Source organism: Humulus lupulus, chromosome 1, assembly GCF_963169125.1.
Source record: "Humulus lupulus chromosome 1, drHumLupu1.1, whole genome shotgun sequence".
Classification (NCBI taxonomy): domain Eukaryota; kingdom Viridiplantae; phylum Streptophyta; class Magnoliopsida; order Rosales; family Cannabaceae; genus Humulus; species Humulus lupulus.
Genome location: NC_084793.1, coordinates 14,276,428 through 14,284,388, shown reverse-complemented (window position 1 = coordinate 14,284,388; position 7,961 = coordinate 14,276,428). Strand labels below are relative to the sequence as shown.

At 32.4% G+C, this 7,961-nt stretch overlaps 1 long non-coding RNA gene across 1 annotated transcript; it reads right to left on the bottom strand.

Moving 5' to 3' along the window:
• Positions 1 to 4,944: 4,944 nt before the first annotated feature.
• LOC133785956 (uncharacterized) lies at positions 4,945 to 6,030 on the bottom strand. The gene is made up of 3 exons (XR_009871434.1): positions 5,828 to 6,030; positions 5,319 to 5,429; positions 4,945 to 5,232 (listed from the first exon to the last, which is right to left on the bottom strand). It is a non-coding gene; the product is annotated as an uncharacterized LOC133785956 (long non-coding RNA).
• Between the last annotated feature and the right edge of the window lie 1,931 nt (positions 6,031 to 7,961).

The following is a 7,961-nucleotide window of genomic DNA, read 5'->3' as shown; positions in this document are numbered from 1 at the left end:
TTCAGAAAATTCCGAATAGTTTACAGTACCGAAAACTAGGTTCAAACATGTTGTTTTCCACGCGCATAAAAAAAATTAGTCACGCATGCAACAACATGTTTGAACCTAGTTTTCAGTACTGTAAATTATTCAGAATTTTCTGAAAATTTGCATGATGCTATAAATAGCTACAATATACACGGTCATAAAAAAAATCGCTCTAAAAACTATTCATAAGTCGAGAATACTGAGAACCCTACCGATAAGGCTTAAAGTGAGCTCTATAGAAAAATTATCCTAAAATTAGTATATTGTCTATTATAAAATACATATATTTAATTTTTTTCTTAATAATTATCTATTCTTTCTATTTTTTGGAAGGACATTGTGAGAATTAATAATTTTTCCATACAAATGATTTTAAGTGTCCTCCCACCATTTTTCCCTCCTTCCCTGCTCAAACTTCCAAAATTCTCTAGTAGAAGTCATAATATAAAGATTGTTGCGTACAAAGAATATGCTTTTATCAATAAAGTTTTAGGAAATGACACAAAAGTACGTCCATAAACACTAACTTCTAGATAAGAGAGGAGAAAAGCTATCACTCCCTTCAATAATTTTTTTTTTATGGGGGCCTTCAACTTCAATAATTTTACATGTCCAATTATTATATAATTTTTAATCACTTGCAGTACCAGTAGTACCCACTCATTTTGTATGAGTTGTAAATTTGTTATTATGAGAGAAATATAAAACAAAATAAATAAGAGCTAAATTTAAAATAATGTTCGAATAAGTACATATTTTTTTCAAACCAAAAATTAATTTTATAAAGAAAGTCTTATTTTCTATTTCAAATCTCAGCCTATCCAAGTATGTATTCAATGCAATATTTAGAAATTTTTCCAATACTCAAAATCTAATACAAACTTAGGTAATTAGACTATTTCCAATGAATTGTATATAATTTGTGTCAAATTTAACTTAAAATTAAAATATGTATCAATGATATATTTGACTAATTTTTTGTATTTGTAGTCCAATACACAAAGTACAAACTAACTAAAAAAAAGTCAATATATATTAATGTTTATTGAAGATATACAAAAACAATTAATTTTTTTTATTAAAAGATAAATTAAAAATTAAAAAATTAATAATTTGTATTAATGAGTGGCAAATAATTAATTAAAAAATGTGATATTTATTGTGGGCAAATAATTAGCTCACATTTTTACATTACACCATACATCAACTACTCTATATTTTCTTTTACATCATTTAAATATTATATTTATAAATATTATTTAATAGTTTAAGTAAAAAATATATATTAAAAAAGAAAAAATAATAATAAAAAATTTGCTAATGAGAGAGAGAAAGGGGAAAAAGGACAAAAAAAATATTAAAAAATGTTTACATAACTAATTTAAGCTTAGCTACATTTAGAATAGAATTTATTAGGTTTAGTGCTAAGTTTTATACATATATATTTAGAGTAGCCAATTGAGTAGATATCAAGTCATTTAACTAAAAAAAAATTACATTTAGACTACTTTAAAGTAGTCATTGGGACTGCTCTTACATATAAGATATTTACAATGAAAATTATTAATATTATTAATTTGATACACTATCTTTTTCTTTTAAAAAAATACCGCAAAAAGTGCCCATATTAAAAAAAATATGTACAACAAAATTTATTTCAAAATTTAAAAAATATTTATTTAAGAATATAGATATTCAAACCGTATTTAACTGATTTTAAAAACAAATAGTCGAGTGTCATCCTCTCATTGGTCTATTTTAAAAAGAATCAAAATCAAAATTAAAATTAAAACCTTAACTAAAGATTTTAAAATTTAAATGCTTTAGGGATTTTTATTTTTTTATTTTCACAGCATATAAATATAGATGAATGAAAAGTTTGTGCCTTCGTTCCAATACAAACTAATAATCTTTACATAAAAACTAAACTAACTCATAATCTTTACATTCCAAACCAAACCATTGATTTGATTCATTGATTGATTGATTAATGGATAGGATGACCGAGGCTTTAGTTCGAGAGACAGCCAAGGAAATAACAAGGAACAAGAATTGGAGAGCTGCCATACTCCAATCTTACACAGAATCCGAAAATCCGATCTCTCGTATTGCTTTGGAGGAAGCTCACACCAAGCTCTATAGATCTTCGCAATGGGAATCACTTAAACTAGCCAAGCGACTCAGTGAAGCTCCTCACAATCCCACTCCTATTAAATTGGTCGACCAAACTAAACCTTCAACTTCCAACTAGCACTTCTATTTTTGGGTGTTCTTCTTTTGTAGACCTTTTTGGGAGATAACTCAATGTCTCTTTTTTAGACCTTTTTTTTTTAATGTATTCATTTTTATTTATAAATGAAGATTAGATTATTCAATCATTAATATTGTTTTATATTTGTCACACAAAAATCAATATGTATGTGACATATTTGACATAATTTTTAATCAATCTTTCTCTAATACTTATTTAATATTTATTAAAAATATACAAGGAAGTTCCTCTCCCAAGCTAAAGCAGGCAAGGAGTTATTAATCAAGACAGTGGCTCAATCTCTCCCAAGCTATGCTATGAACGTTTTCTTGTTACCGCTGGGGATGTGTCAAGAAATGGAACAGTTAATGTGTAGCTACTGGTGGAAGTCATCCTTAAGGAACAATAAAGGTATTCACTAGAAGAGTTGGGAGAAGCTGTCAGTACATAAGTCTAAAGGAGGGATGGGTTTTCGAAGTCTACATGATTTCAATCTGGCACTACTTAGTAAACAAGGTTGGCGCCTGTTATGCCAGCCTAATGCTTTGGTCACCCAAATTTTCAAAGCAAGATATTTTGGGGGTGGGGATTTCTTGACTGCAAAGTTAGGAAGCAATCCTAGCTTCGTTTGGCGTAGTATTTATGCGTCTAAAGAGATTGTGTGTGCTGGGGCAAGAAGAAGAATTGGAAATGGGTCGCAGACTAACATCGCCCGAGATCCTTGGCTTCCTTGCATAGTGAATCCTCGTATTAGTACTACTCACCCGGGCTTAGCTGAGCAAAGTGTAGAAGCCCTGATGATCACTGGGAGAGTTGCCTGGGACGAGGACTTGGTTCGAGATTTGTTTAATCAAAGGGATGCTAACCTCATTTTAGGCATTCCTTTACAGTCTAGTCGTTCGGTAGATGCGTGGTTTTGGGCATTTGAGTCCTCAGGGAAGTTTTCTGTGAAGAGCGCATATCGATATTTGCAACAGGAAAAGGAGGATGGGTCTCAGATTGACAGAGCAAGCTTTTGGAACAAACTCTGGAAGCTTCGGGTGCCCCCAAAAGTTAAGGATTTGGTATGGAGAGCATCTTCTGGTTGTCTGCCCACTAAAGCTCACCTTCGACTCAAGCATGTGGATATTGATGCCACATGTCCCGTGTGTCAAGTTAGTAGGGAATCTATCAACCATTGCTTAGTAGAGTGCCCTTTTGCGAGAGCCAGTTGGGCTCGCACAGGCATCGGTGTTAGCACTATTGTGGATGGGACCTTCTCTGCTTGGTTGGAGTCACTATTCAAGATCTTTGATGAGGAGCAGAGGAAAATTATAGCTATGACATGTTGGGCTCTATGGAGGGTGAGGAATGATTGTGTGTGGAAGGGGAAAGTTGCAAGAGTGACCACTGTGACAAACTTGGCTAAATACACACTTGTCCAGTGGACAAAAGCTCAAGATAAGTTTGAAGTGCCAACCGCAGCATTCTTGACTAAAGAAGATGGAGCTGAGTCTTGGAGAAAGCCTGCTGCAGGTATTGTCAAGATCAATGTTGATGCAGCGTTGTTTTCTTATTCGTCAACATATAGTTTCACATGTGTGGCTCGGAACGACCAGGGCCATACTTTGGAAGCTATTACATGTTGTCGGAATGGGGTGGTGTCTCCTGAATTGGCAGAAGCAATGGGGATGAGAGAGGCACTAAGTTGGATCAAGAAGAAATCTTAGGATAAGGTTATTATTGAGACTGATTGCCTCACAGTTGTCCAAGCCCTTCGTAGTGCAATTTCTATGGACTCCTACTTCGGGAGTTTAATCAAGGAGTGTAAGGGTTTGTGGAATGATGATAAGAATATTAGAATTTTCTTTGTTAAGCGGTCTGCGAACAGTGTTGCTCATGCTCTTGCTAGAGCTTCCTGTCATGTTGCTGACTGTACTATCAGGGGAGGGGACTTCTCTCCTGCTATTCTTGATGTAATTTTGAAGGACAGTTATTAATAAAATTCCTTCTTTATTTCAAAAAAATAATAAAAATGACATAAAAGTAAAATCCATGCATATCCACTCCATTGACAATGTTCTTTAACTCACATTTATTTTTATTTTTATTTTCGCTAAAGAGGAAAGAGGCAAGGAAAACGACTTCATTTTTTTTCTTCCAAATTTACCAAACAACTTCTAAGTGACAACTAATTCATATACAATCTTTCTAAAGGGTATGAAGTAAAAAAGTATGAAAAGAGTTGATGTCTGAATCTTTCTCCAAAATTTGTGTTGGTAGAATGTTAAATTAACAAATTTAAAAAAGGAACCCAAAAAAATAAAATAAAACACCTTCACACCTGAATATTGAAAAATACAAAACTATCTTCTGCCATTGTTACTTTGTACATTCATCGTACCAATTTGTTGATCAACAAATCTCATAATACTCTTTCAAATTGTAAGGATTTAACATTACTAGACTCGCAACCATTTGAAAAAATATTACTAGACGCAAACCAACAAATTAGTATGAATACTCTTTCAAATCATAAGGATTTAACATTATAAGACTCCTAACGATTTGAAAAAAATTATTAGACTCGCGAACCAACAAATCAGTACGATGAATGCACAGAAGAACAATGGCCAAAAGCAGTCTATTACTTATTTCACTAACGCAAACTCTTTGTACAAAAACAATTTCATTCCAAATCATATTATTATAAGAAGTGAAAGGTTTAGTTAATAGCCAACATCAATGCCTTACAAGGACAACAACACAATCAATTGTTTATCTCGAATGACATAAACTACATGACCAGAAACCAAGACAATTTCACATCTAATTCAATATGATATTCCCACAAATCTAAGCTAAATGCTCATAATGAATTCCCACTCTAGTTTTTACCTCCAAGAACACCATTTTTTCCTCCTCCAGTCTGTGCAGATTTTCTAGCTAACTTCTCCTAAAGTGCTTTCGCATCTCTGCCCAACCATAAGGAAAGAAAATTTTGAATTAAGAAAAAGAGGAATCAAATAACTGAAGCTTATGGATCAAGAAAAGAGTATACCTTTCTCGGCGTTGTTCGGAGGTCAATCCATCGTTCTTGGGATTCTTGGGCTTTTGACCAGCCCTGGCTTGAGCCCTTTCGTGGTTTTTTTCTCTTTGATTACCGCGTTCGCTTCAGTTAAAGAAAAAAAAACATCACAAACAAACCATATCCTTTCCTATCAAATCAAATACTGAAAAGATCTGTTTAGTAACCAAGAAAACACATATACAACAAATAAAAATATCAAAGATAATTACTAACAATTAACTTAAAACCCATACTTTCCTATACTTTCTTGATTTCCAAAAAGAAAAAAGTAACAAAAAGAAAATCAAATAAATAAAAAGTAACTGGCAGATCGAAGGATATGAGTCATTATAGAGCTGAAAGTAGCAGAAATAGCGATATAATACTCACAAACCGAATACAAATCCCTATAACTCAAGCGAAAATTAAAGAACCATCAATGATCTAACCAAGAACACAGCAAAAGAAAACCAGAAGAAGAGAAAATCAACAAGAAAAACCTGATCGCTGAGAAAAGTGGTGAGATTGATGAGACGAGAAGAGAAGAAGTAGGTGAGTTGTCCTAATAAAGAAGAGTATTGAACTAGTCACTCTGTATAGAAGTCTCGAGAAGCCTTCGTCTCAAGAATCTCTTAAGGAAGGTTGGCCATTAAAGTCCCTTTTGTCTAAAAGCTAAAAGCTTTCTAAAAAATTGTGAAAAAATGTTGTTTGATAAAAGTCAGAAAAATAAATTAATTGAAAAACTGAGTTTTAGCTTTTTTTTAATAGTTTTTTGAAATTTTGTACAATAAACTTATTTATTATATATTATTTAAAATAAATAAATGTTATAATAAAATAAACAGTATTTAATTTTTAAGCTCAAATACAAGTATGCTCAAATTTTCATGCCTCGCCACCCGACATAGAGTTATAAATAATGAGCAACCTCATCTTTATGTCAAAATGCAACAAAAGTCAATAAGAAAGATCCTTCACATTAACAGGAATAAGAACATGATCAAGTAGATTCCAGTGAGTGTTGCAAAACAATGACTCGCCCCTCATAATCTTCAAAGAAACACAACTGTCATCAATGTTAAATGTACCACTGCCTAATTTTATAAACTTCTCAAACATGAACACAATATTTTGGCCAAAACAACTATCAGTAGTAGAGACTATCTTCTTCAAACCTTTGCATAACTTAATCTTTCTCCTCAAATAATACATCATGACATCAATATGCTGCATTTTGAAAAATAAATGCTTATAAGACCACTATGAAGAAACCTATTACCACTTACAACATAACATAATAAAAAAACAAAGGGTAACCAGTTCCAATCAGCTGCACAACAAAATAAAAAGTTTGGGTAACAAGTTACCATCAGCTAAACATCAAAATTATACATTTGGGTAACCAGTTACACAAAGTATTGCAACACAAAAGATGATTGTGGTAACTAGTTACCCCGGCTAAACTACTAGATTATACATTTGGGTAACCAGTTACAAATATCGTTGAAACACAAAAAATGACTGTGGGAACTAGTTACCCCATCAAAACACAATAATATAGAATTGAAGCACATCAATGAATTTTTTTTTTTTAAAATGATAAAGACAACATAAAAAGAAAGAAACTCACAGATGAATCAACAAACTGCCCAGGAAAATACAAACGGTAGAACCACGTCTTCTCGTCAATAAAAATGAAAGTGAAATCAATCGATGGCTCAACCTTGTTATCATCATATTTCTTAAACCTAATAAAAACCAAACAGTTTTTAGAAAATGAAACAAACAATTTCACACAAATCCAAAATTAAAAAAAAAAAAAAAAACAAATTGTACATACCTGTTATTGTGCTTAACTTTAGTTTCAATCCAACTATGAAACTCAGAAGCTTGTTCTTCAGTGTGATTATGACCAAGGTCATTAGAAAAATGACATATATTATCCAATACAGTCTTCTTTCTTTTGTGTTTACCTTCATCTTTAGAAGACTCAAACTTTGTCATGAAAGGAGACTTGACCACAGCACTCGGCTTTGCCTCTCTTGCCACAGGATCAGCCACCCCTGAAGAATCATTAACAACAATCGACCAATTGCTCTTATCCTCCATATTACTACTATCTTTTAATGGTCTCTTAGTAGACTCATTTATAATCTTCCACATTTCATTTGACACATGAAATGTAGGAGTTGAAGGAGTCGAGCATAGCAATGAGGCATCATTAGATTGACTCTGCAAAAACAAAAGAGAAAAATTTATAACTCATAACAAATATAAAAAACAAACTACTTCCTTAGACAATATATGATTAAAACAATATACCTTAACAAGAGTAACAAAATCTGAAGCAATCTTCACAGAATGCTCCAAATTAGCCCCCAACTTTTCACCAACTTCAACATCTTGGTACCCCCCATACAAACATCATCAATATAATCCTGGAGAAAGCAATGAAATATTTAATCAAGATATACAAAAAATAATATAGGAAAAGACAATTACACAAGAAACTGGTTACCTGAGAAACATGGTCAAAGTCCATTTGATTTTGAGAATCTGAATCACCACCATCAATTTTGAAAGACACATCAGACTTAATGTCTACAAGCAAACTGATAGTTGTAGCAAAATCAG